Source organism: Carassius gibelio, chromosome A9 (assembly GCF_023724105.1).
Source record: "Carassius gibelio isolate Cgi1373 ecotype wild population from Czech Republic chromosome A9, carGib1.2-hapl.c, whole genome shotgun sequence".
NCBI classification, from domain to species: domain Eukaryota; kingdom Metazoa; phylum Chordata; class Actinopteri; order Cypriniformes; family Cyprinidae; genus Carassius; species Carassius gibelio.
Genome location: NC_068379.1, coordinates 10,955,684 through 10,968,038, shown reverse-complemented (window position 1 = coordinate 10,968,038; position 12,355 = coordinate 10,955,684). Strand labels below are relative to the sequence as shown.

The 12,355-nt window shown below is 39.6% G+C and overlaps 1 protein-coding gene across 1 annotated transcript in view; it reads right to left on the bottom strand.

Annotated features, from left to right (window-relative positions):
• Nucleotides 1-12,355, bottom strand: part of si:dkey-11f4.7 (piezo-type mechanosensitive ion channel component 2) — a 293,659-nt gene that overhangs the window by 68,967 nt on the left and 212,337 nt on the right.

Genomic DNA, 12,355 nt, shown 5'->3' with positions numbered 1-12,355 from the left:
TTGAAAACGTGTAAAAATATAAACACCATCATTCAGAACTAAGAATAAAGATACGTTTTTAAAGAAGATTTAAAAGTAGAAACAGAAGGGGAAGATCTAATATAAAGAGGGAGACTGTTCCAGAGTCTGCAAGCAGCCACTGAGAAGGCCCAGTCACCTTTATTTTGTAATGTGAGCGAGGAAGAGAGAGAAGTAGTTGATTGAAAGAATGTAAGGATCTTGATGCATTGTATGGGACAAGAAGATCACTGATATACTGAGGGGCAAGACCATGTAAAGCTTTATAAACAAAAAGCAAAGTTTTAAAATCAATACGGGACCTAACCACTAACCAGTGGACATAGGAGTTAACTCCTGTGCTGACACTTTTTAGTGCCAGTCAAAAGCCGGGCTGCTGCAATAATCCAACTCTGAGGTATTAAAAGCATGATTACTGTTTAAAGAGCTTTATTATAGAGAGCATCATCTTGATTTTGGCAATAAATCTCTGCTGAAATAAACTACTTTTAACTACTTTGAAACTCAAATTAGAATAAAGAATGACACCAATATTTTTGACACAGTCATGAACATGAAGACTATAGACACATCTTTATCATATATGTATGTGACCTTATGGATTTTCCCCTTGTATATGCTGAATAAAACCCATTTCAAAACTCTATCTATTTGTTAAATATTAAATATACTATAGGGTAGTACCAACAATTTCAGATCTCCGTCCTCACTACATGACCAAAAATGCAAGTTATATGACATTCATAGGATAGTTTCGTGTGTCATCTGTAAAAATGTTTTCCTGATTTTCTTATGTAAGGAACTGGATGCAGAAGTCTAATGTAACAGGGCAGGTTATGCACGCGTAATATGATTGGCATATGATCAGCAAACTTCCTCAGAGAAAACACAGGCAGGAAGCACTGGAAACATCTAATGCTCATCAGTAAATCAGTGGAAAATTAATTGAAATTATGATTCTGTCTATTCTGTCTAGTTATGAATTTTAAAATGAAAATGCACAAGTGTAAAGTAGCCTAAAATATTACAATTTGCACTGATTTATTTTGTTGGTTACATTTTGTTCCTAAATGAAATGAATCACTAGTCTAACCTCATCTACGCTTATCTAGAAATAATCAGGGAAACCACACAATCAGGAAGTCAGAAATAAAAGGACAACACAACCACAAATTCAGTTCCTCTGGATTCTCTCTGAACAGGTGTGTCAAGATAAAATTTAGATAGATATTTAGATATTTTATAACTAAAGACTACTTTTATTGCCGCATTTTGGATTAGTTACAGATGTTTGATATAACTGGCTGGAAAACATCCCAAGAGATTATTGTAATAGTCCAGACTGGACAGAACAAGAGCTTAAACCAGGAGTTCTGTAGCATAGATAGAAAGGGCCTGATCTTCCTAATTATTATGTGTTGGTCTGCAAAACAAAGCACCTGAGGAAGGAGTATAACAAAAGAGTTATTTTAATATTCCACAGGTGAAAATGGGCACAGCCAAACACAAATCCGTTCAGTGGCGCTGCTGACGTATGACACTGCTGACATGTTATCTTTGTTATTGGGTGCACCAGGAAAAACGTCAGCAGCGTTGTACGGCAACAGTCACAGCAGATCCGGAAGATGAACAGAGGTCTTAGGGGTTTGGAATGACATGAGGGTGAGTCATTACAGTTTTTTTCAGTCGCTAACAAGCATTTGTCCGAGCAGTTGTCACATTTTCAAAACTCTAAACACAATTAGCACAGCATCTGTCTATTGTGGCCATACCATTCACACATTTCATGTCGTTTTCACACAATATGGAGTCATTGAACACATTTCCACAACGCTTACATTTTCTGAACAGACAATCTATACCTCCCAACAAAATTATGGATTGTTTTTGTAGTATTTACAAATGTTAACACACAACATCCCACAATAGCAAAAACAATGTTCCAAACCTTAGATACAGTATAAAAACCTCTGCTTCTGCAATGATATCAGTTAAAAAACAATATATCTTAGCTGATTTATGTTGTGTAAATTGGGCCAACCACAGCTGATTCCAATCTGGCTTAGACTCAATGGCAGGGGTTATTTTTTTTCTATGACATTGACACTTATACAATAAAAGGAGGACTTTGAAGAGTGATATTTTTGGAAACAGAAACAGAAAAAGACAAACACTGTAATGTATGGACGAGGAAGAGTAAGAGCAAGGGGCCCAGGGAGAAGAGCAGGCCCAGTGAGAGGTGCAGTGAGAGGAGCAGGAGCAGTGAGAGATGCAGTGAGAGATGCAGGAGCAGTGAGAGGAGCAGGAGCAGTGAGAGGAGCATGAGCAGTGAGAGGAGCAGGAGCAGTGAGAGGAGCAGTGAGAGGAGCAGTGAGAGGAGCATGAGCAGTGAGAGGAGCAGGAGCAGTGAGAGGAGCAGTGAGAGGAGCATGAGCAGTGAGAGGAGCAGGAGCAGTGAGAGATGCAGGAGCAGTGAGAGGAGCAGTGAGAGGAGCAGGAGCAGTGAGAGGAGCAGTGAGAGGAGCAGTGAGAGGAGCAATGAGAGGAGCAGGAGCAGTGAGAGATGCAGTGAGAGATGCAGGAGCAGTGAGAGGAGCAGTGAGAGGAGCAGGAGCAGTGAGAGGAGCAGTGAGAGGAGCAATGAGAGGAGCAGGAGCAGTGAGAGATGCAGGAGCAGTGAGAGGAGCAGTGAGAGGAGCAGGAGCAGTGAGAGGAGCAGGAGCAGTGAGAGGAGCAGTAAGAGATGCAGTGAGAGGAGCAATGAGAGGAGCAGGAGCAGTGAGAGATGGAGTGAGAGGAGCAGGAGCAGTGAGAGATGCAGTGAGAGGAGCAGGAGCAGTGAGAGGAGCAGTGAGAGATGCAGTGAGAGGAGCAATGAGAGGAGCAGGAGCAGTGAGAGATGGAGTGAGAGGAGCAGGAGCAGTGAGAGATGCAGTGAGAGGAGCAGGAGCAGTGAGAGGAGCAGTGAGAGGAGCAGGAGCAGTGAGAGATGGAGTGAGAGGAGCAGGAGCAGTGAGAGATGCAGTGAGAGGAGCAGGAGCAGTGAGAGGAGCAGTGAGAGGAGCAGGAGCAGTGAGAGGAGCAGGAGCAGTGAGAGGAGCAGTGAGAGATGCAGTGAGAGGAGGAGGAGCAGTGAGAGATGCAGTGAGAGGAGCAGGAGCAGTGAGAGGAGCAGTGAGAGATGCAGTGAGAGGAGCAATGAGAGGAGCAGGAGCAGTGAGAGGAGCAGTGAGAGGAGCAGTGAGAGATTGTTTTTATTTTACCCCCCCTTTTTTATTCTGGGCTTTTTGCTGTTGTTGTTTTTTTGTTCAGAATGCTCTTATGTGTTTCATGGATATTTTGTTCACTGTAGGCAATACTGTCAAACCTTTTCTGTTCTATCACACCGTGTTTCTACTGTACCTCCTGCAGTAAACAGTAAAGGAAAAAAAATAGCTTTTTACTGGAATGCTTTTGAATGTGAACATTACTGTACATTTGGACATGCAGTTCCTAACCAAGAAATTTAGTGTAAAACAGTGAATTGCATGTTTTGCATGCAAATACCTGCAAAACTGAGACTGAAAAGTCTATGCAGTTTTTGTAATGTCAACAATAGCCAGTATTTTGAAAACTGATGTACTTTGATTGACTGCATGTAACTTGTGAGGTGAAAACAAGTGTTATTCTTTGACAGAATAATTTAATTTTGAGTCAGATTTCCAGTGTTTTGGTAAAGTTGGTGTGTGCAGAGAAAGATGTGTTCTATTTTGAAATGAAGATTTAGTATATATTTAACGAGATGTGTTTTTGAGAAGAAAATTATCCATTTGGCCAATTGTGTTTTGTAGGTGTTAGTCTGTGTTAAGAGTTTAGAAAAAGTATCTGAAGTATGGTTAAGTGCTTGTTAGCGATTGAAAAAAAACTGTAATGACATAATTTTAATAGTTGGGTGAACTAACCCTTTAAAAGCAGCTATAAGAATGGAAGAATTGGAAGCAGCTCTTGTTAGTTTTAGGACTTCAATGACCAAGAGCAGGGCAGTCTAAGTTGAATGTACACTCCGGAAGCCAGACTTGTTGCTGTCCAGGAGGATGTTTTATGTGAGAAAGACAGAGACTTCATTGAGCACAACTCAGTCAAGTGTTTTTGCAATGAATGGAAGAAGGGATACCAGTCTGTAGTTTTCATAAAGTGCTAGCTTAACAGTAGGTTTCTTAATTACTGGGGTTATTCGAGACTGTTTAAATGCTTAGGGAAAAACACCAGTATGATGGGATGTGTTAACGATGTGAGTGAATGCAGGTACAACTGAAGAAGAAATGGCTAGAAGGGGATGAGATGGAAAAGGATGAGTTTGGAGACTTCCACCTCTGAGAGCAGAGAGAAGGTTGTGAGTGAGTGTATGTTTGCTGGAAAGATATGTTTGGCAGTTTGTGGTGTGGAGAATTGTGCAATGATGGTTGCAATTTTATTGATGAAGAATGTGGCAAAGTCATCAGGTGTTAGAGTTGATGAAGAAGCGAGAGGAGGAGGCCAAGTAGGAAGTAAAATGCAAGAGTTAGACAAATTGATTTTTTTTTTTTTTTTTTTTTTTTTTTTTTTTGTGGCATTATGTCCTTTTAGCAGTGGAGATATTAGCCAAGATTTTTTTTTTTTTTTTTATTTGTGCTACACCCTTTCTGCAGCCCTGTTTTAGATCGACAATCCTGGAGAACATAACATTTAGTCGTTTTTGCAGATATAAGGTAGCCAAGAGGCAGAAGGGGTGGTATAGGCTGGCCTGGAAGAGAAGGCGCTGACTGTGTCTAAACAAGACATCAGAGTGGAGCACAGAGTGTCAGTAGCACTGTTTGCATCAACTGATGAGAACTGTTTAAAGAGAGATGTTATTTTTTAAACCATAAGATGTGACTGAGAGAGCAAGAGTGAGCATAGGTTGCATTGAAAGGTGACATGTGGAGGAGTATGTGTTGTTTTAGGAACAATGTTGAGGTTAAGAATGAGGAGGAAGTGATCCAAGGTATGCCGTGAACTAACCAGCACATGATCTGTTGAGCAGTGGCATGTGTAAATAAGGTCCAACTGGTTATCAGATTTGGGAGTGGCCACAGTTAACACTCGATTGAGATTAAAAGCAAGCAGAGTGTGGAAGTTTGCAGCGTTAAATTTGTCTACTGTATGTGGATTTTGAAGTCTCCAAACATAACTAGAGAAATACCATCCTCAGGAAAGTTTGAGAGTAACACATCTAACACATCCAATAGGTTGTCTCCTCCTAAAAGACCTGGAGGTCGATATACAACTACAAAATGGATTTGAAGAGGGTGGGTTTGTGGATGTTTTTTTTATGCTTCCTGCTGGCCTTGCTGCTCTTGTATTTGATCGTAGGTCCTTGTTGCAGAACCTGATTTTACCAAGTGAGACATGTTCCTGGGACAACATCGTTGTTGACCCTGGAACAACATTGTGATTAACCAATCAGATTTGAAGCACCAGTTTATAGATTATGTGAAGTTTATGCTTAAAATCAGTGTTTGGTGCTTGTACATCAGTGTCATCTATCATTTCCTCTGATTTTAGGGATTACTCATGGTTAAGGTTAGGTTTAGGTGTAGGGATATGGTTAAGAATATATTTTTGGAGTAAAATGTTGTTCCAGGGTCAACAAAATATCTTGACCTAGGAACACATCGAACTTGGCAAAATCAGGACGTGCGTCCGTGTAGCAGTTTTTTCATATTTCTGATATTATCGATCAATCATATTAGATTAATTTTGATCACTTTTATTTTAAATCCGTGAGTGCAGTGTACTTGCATTGCATTAGCACTCGTTAGCTTGTCATTAGCATGTCATGATTTGGTAAGATGACACCTGTGTAAGTCAAGTCAAGTCTCCTTTATTTATATAGCGCTTTAAACAAAATACATTGCGTCCAAGCAGCTGAACAATATTCATTAGGAAAACAGCGTCAATAATGCAAAATTACAGTTTAAGGCAGTTCATCATTGAATTCAGTGATGTCATCTCTGTTCAGTTTAAATAGTGTCTGTGCATTAATTTGCAATCAAGATTTTTGCTGTCGTACTAGTTCGCATGCGATTTTTTTTAAATCGTGTGGAAATCGCGTATTGTCGTATGGTCACGGCTCGTATCATTTGCGATGAATTACGAGCCGGGCAGAGTGGCTTACGAGCACTTCCCGACCTCCCGATCATTTTTAAACATGTCTAAAAAGTTTGTGAGCTATCGGTTTGAATTCGTCCCATTTGTGCGGTTGAACAAGCCGATTTGTTGATTTATCTGAAGTTGACCAATCACGAACTAGGAAAACCACAGAAGAAGAAAGACGAAGACGACAGCGCCATGGCGAATGTGGACTATTTACCAGGAGGATAAATTTGCTGAAGTCTGTCAGGAACAGCGAGCGCTGTATGATGTTTCTAGCAACGTATTCCAATGCCTTTTTAGTTCTCTCTTGCGCTCTCTCTCACACACGCATATGTAGTTTACAGGGACTCACCATAAACGTAACGGTATTCTGTATATCCCCATACACTACCTCTATCCATCACGGAAAATGCATGTTTAAAATTTCTATTAAACACCATATAGTATTTTTTTTAAAGCCATTTGGTTTACGAGGGCACAGTAATTGTCCTCTCAAACCAGGTTTACATTTTAATACCTATTTAAGATATTTATAAACCCTATACAAGAACACACACACACAGGGTAACCAAACGTCCCGGTTTCCTATTGCTGAAAAATAACCTGTAAGTGTAGGAAACAGTCACGGCTCGTATCAATTTTTTATATGCAGTTATGAGAGAGGGAGAGCAGTTATATTAGGCACGTTCCACTTGAAGCAACGCTGCACGCACAGAATGATCACCTGTATGACATCAAAGTACCGCGAGAGCGATTCGAATGCATTGTATATGTGTGCTCTCTTATTGCTCTCGTGGTACTTTAATGTCATACAGTGATCTTTCTGTGCATGCAGCGGTGCTTCAAGTCGAACGCGTCTATCAACTTCATGCGATTGCTTCTGGAATTCGCAGGTTGTAAAATCGTGTCGTATATCATCTCGTCCGTACGATTTTCAGATAAACTCACTCGTGCCGTGTGCGTGGACATACGATCTTCTGACCATCCGAATTCGTACCGTGTACGCCCGCCTTTAGCAAGCCAGAGGCGAAAGCGGCAAGGAACCAAAACTCCATCGGTGACAGAATGGAGAAAAAAAACTTGGGAGAAAGTTGGGGGCCAGTTCTCTTCTGACCAGACAAAACCAGCAGTTCAATTCCAGGCTGCAGCAATGTCCGATTGTGCATAAGAATCATCTGTTTCCTGTGGTCTTGTCCTGGTGGTCCTCTGAGACAAGGTCTTTACAGGAGATCTGTATCTGGGGCTCTAGTTGTCCTGGTCTCCACTGTCTTTCAGGGCAGTAGAGGTCCTTTCTAGGTGCTGATCCACCATCATGTCTGGATACGTACTGGATCCGGGCGACTGCAGTGACCCTCTGATCTGGATACAGACTGGATCTGGTGGCTACGGTGATCTCAGAATAAGAGAGAAACAGACTAATATTAGCGTAGATGCCATTCTTCTAATGATGTAGCAAGTACATTGGGTGTTATGGGAAGTGTTCCCGGTTTCGGTTTACCTAATTAATGCACCCTAAAAATCCTTTAACGGATTTGGATATTAAAAGCATATTAGTATGTTATGTGTAAGCCAGGTTAAAGAGATGGGTCTTTAATCTAGATTTAAACTGCAAGAGTGTGTCTGCCTCCCGAACAATGTTAGGTAGGTTATTCCAGAGTTTAGGTGCCAAATAGGAAAAGGATCTGCCGCCCGCAGTTGATTTTGATATTGTAGCTATTATCAAATTGTTTTGAGAACTCAGCAGACGTGGAGGATTATAATGTAACAGGAGCTCATTCAGATACTGAGGTGATAAACCATTCAGGGATTTATAAGTAATAAGCAATATTTTGCAATATTTTCAGGACCGGGCTAATATGGTCATACTTCCTGGTTCTAGTAAGAACTCTTGCTGCTGCATTTTGGACTAGCTGTAGTTTGATTACGAAGCGTGCAGAACAACCACAGAATAAAGCATTACAATAATCTAACCTTGAGGTCATAAATGCATGGATTAACATTTCTGCATTTGACATTGAGAGCATAGGCCGTAATTTAGATATATTTTTGAGATGGAAAAATGCAGTTTTACAAATGATAGAAACGTGGCTTTCTAAGGAAAGATTGCGATCAAATAGCACACCTAGGTTTCTAACTGATGAAGAAGAATTGACAGAGCAGCCATCAACTCTTAGACAGTCTTCTAGGTTATTACATGCAAAGTTTTTAGGTCTTATAATTAACACCTCTGTTTTTTTCAGAATTTAGCAGTAAGTAATTACGCGTCATCCAGTTTTTTTTTTATATATCAACTATGCATTCCATTCATTTTCTAATTGGTGTGTTTCACCAGGCCACGAAGAAATATAGAGCTGAGTATCATCAGCATAACAGTGAAAGCTAACACCATGTTTCCTGATGATATCTCCCAAGCGTAACATATAGAGTGTGAAGAGTAGCGGCCCTAGAATGAGCCTTGAGGTACTCCATACTGCACTTGTGATCGATATGATACCTCTTCATTCACTGCTACGAACTGATGGCGGTCATATAAGTATGATTTAAATCATGCTAATGCACTTCCATTAATGGCAACAAAGTGTTCAAGTCTATGAAAAAGAATGTTGTGGCCAATTATGTCAAACGCAGCACTAAGATCCAATAGAAATAATAGAGTTAAACTGCAAGAATGTGTCTGCCTCCCGAACAATGTAGGTTATTCCAGAGTTTAGGCTCCAAATAGGAAAAGGAATAAGACCTTCTTACTAAAATGACTTTTTCTCAGCTCACAACTTGGATTTTATGTTTATCATGGATTCCTGGATAAAGGTTGGTGATATAACACTTTTTTCTAATCTGAACCCAGCTGTCTGTACATTTTTTTAACTAATCAATTCTAAAGAACTCTCTTTCTGCATGCTGTCGATTGGTCAGTGGAACAGCCTTTTCCAGCTTTGAAGCTCAGTTTCTTCACTTGGACTGGAATGGTCCTGTATGTCTAGTGGTGATTTACCGTCCTCTGTAATCCATTAAGGATTTTATACAGCTCACTGAACTGGTTGGCAATATAGCCACAAATTACGATAGCCCAAAATTTCCTCTTCTTAAATGAGGACAAGACCGAGGTAATTGTTTTCGGTCCAAATGAGAACTCTTATGCCGCGTTTCCACCGAAATTACCCGGAACATTTGTACCAGGAACTTTTTTTCCCAGGAACTTTTTTCCCCCCAGACCCGTTGCTTTCTGCGTTTCCACCACGGTGTAAAGTACCGGGTAGATTAGGCAAATAGACTGATGACGTAGGTCTGCGCGTTTCTCAATACAAAGTAGCGCTGATTTAAAAAAAAAAAAAAAAAAAAAAAAAAAAAAAGGTACGCTGATTTTGGACGTGCATCATTGGTAGTTAGTTCTGACTTCGTGCATTCGACTGGGGAGTGTGATGTCAGCGACTACGCGAATCCTGTAATTTTCCTCTCTGTATATTTACAATAAAACAAAATAGGATATAAAATACCACTGCCTCCTTTGGTTTCATTTAAGCATAATAACAGCTGCAGAAATGTACTTAGTTCAGGGATATGTGTATATGCAGCCATTACAATGAAACGAAATATTATATTTATAATATTATATTATAATATTTTATTTTCATTTTAACATATAGATAAATTGAATACAGACCAAAGAAAACCTGTTAGATTTACCCCGCAGCTGAATTATGTTATGTTTAACCACTAAAGAGACATCAGAGCCAGCGGCACATATCAGAAGATCTGTCCGAGATGAGGCTGCTCTCTGCGGATACATGAGGACTGAGCTCCCGCTGATCGAGTGGAGCTTACCGTCTACGAGATCGGCGAAATACATTTTTAAATAGGCGCTGTCTTTATAAATAAACCATAGATTAGAGTTTTAAACAACTACATTCTGGCCTGAAATACTTTTAAAATTACATTTCATGACACAATAACAGTAATATTTGAAAATGATCCAAATAAATGGTGTTTGAACTCAACCAATGCTGCGTGAACTCAGATTGCTTTGGCTACTGTTATTTTCCCCTCAGTATATTTACAATAAAACTAAATAGGATATAAAATACCACTGCCTCCTTTCGTTTTCATTTAAACATAATAACAGCTGCAGAAATGTACTTTGTTCAGGGATATGTGTATATATACAGCCATTGCAATGAAACGAAATATTATATAGACTTGCCTTTTTTATTTTCATTTTAACATATAGATAAATTGAATACAGACCAAAGAAAACCTGTTAGATTTACCCCGCAGCTGAATTATATTTTATGTTTAACCACTGAAGAGACATCAGAGCCAGCGGCACATATCAGAAGGTCTATCCCAGGAGAGGCTGCTCTCTGCGGATACATGAGGACTGAGCTCCCGCTGATCGAGTGGAGCTTACCGTCTCTGAGATCGGCGAAGCGCAAATTTAAATAGGCACTGTCTTTATAAATAAACCACAGATTTGAGTTTTAAACAACTACATTCTCGCCTGAAATACTTTTAAAATTACATTTCATGACACAATAACAGTAATATTTTGAAAATGTTGATCCGAATAAATGGTGGTTGAACTCAACCAATGCTGCGTGAACTATCAGAATGTTTAGCGCCAAAGTCCCGCCCCCGAAAGTTCCGGAACTTTGAAAAAGTACCACCTCGCCAGCAGGGACTTTCTGAGGGGCATTTTTTTACCCGGAACTTTATTTAGTTCCTGGTTCCTGCGGTGGAAACACACCAAGTACCAGGCCAAAGTCCCTAGTTCCTGGGTAAAGTTCCTGCGGTGGAAACGCGGCTTTAGTTTACAAGCCCTGAGCTAGAAAGTTTATCCGTTTTTAAATCCTCACGGTGCAGAACCTAGGTATTATTATTGACCAACATTTAAAATTTGATAGACATATCTCCTCTGTTATTGGATCCAGTTTCTATCAGCTTCGTTTACTGTCTAAAATTAAACAGTTTCTCTATCCAAAATCTCTAGAAATACCCTACCTTTAGAGATTAGACTGGCCCCGTCCTTGTTTATTTTTAAGTAATTTAAGTATTGTCTTTAGCGTATTGACTAAAGTGATATGCTACATTTTTAAATGGATGGTTTTAAATTTGTGTCTGGTATATTTTCCATGTATGTGTGATACTTTTGCTCTTCTGTAAACCACTTTGGCCAGCCTGGGGACTGTTGTAAATGCGCTATACAAATAAAATTGAAATTAATGTTTTCATTCGTACCTATCACTGTTTTCTTTTCTTCTCTCCTCTCTCTCTCTCTCTCTCCAGTTTTTCACAGGTTCATCAAATAACTGTGGTAAGAATATTTAATCAAGCATGGTGAGTAATGGCTTCTCCTGCTATTGTTATTTGCACCTCTTGTCACATGTACAGTTTATATATCTCTGTCACTGATGAGGGATTCACATGTGGTAAAAGCAGGGAAATCGTTAGGCTGACAGAGAATATTTCAGAATTAGAGACACGCATCCAAACTTTAATTGAGGACAGTAAGAATGTTAGGGCTCTAGATACGGCATCAAACCTGATGAATGTGCTCTAGCTATTGGCGATTCTATTGTACGAAATGTGAATATAGAGACACCAGCCACCATAATCAAATGTTTACTGGGAGCCAGAGTGCCTGATATCTTGGCAAATTTAAAAGTGCTGGCTAATGCTAAACGTAAATGGAGTAAGATTATTATTCATGCCGGTGCTAATGATGTTCGACTTCGTCAGTCTGAGATTACTAAAAATAACATTAAAGAGGTGTGTGAACTTGCAAGCACAATGTCAGACACTGTAAGATGCACTGGTCCCCTCTAATATGCTCTGGAACAAAATTAAAAAGATGCATTGGGATCAGCATTTATAGACATTTGAACTGATACTCTAGATTAAATACTGTCACATGGAATTAATGTTGATGGTGTTGAAATTATGTGATGAAGTGATGATATCTCAGATCATTATTTAGTTTTGTTCATATAGCCAAAATTCTACTTCTTGTTACAAGTATGGTAGAACCATCACTTCTACCACAAAAGACTGCTTTGTAAGTAATCTCCCTGATGTATCTGAATTCCTTAGCATATCCAAAACCTCTATGGACTCTCTCTTTTCTAGCATTTTAAATACAGTTGCTCCTTTACGCTTAAGGAAGGTTAAGGAAAACAGTCTGAAACCATGG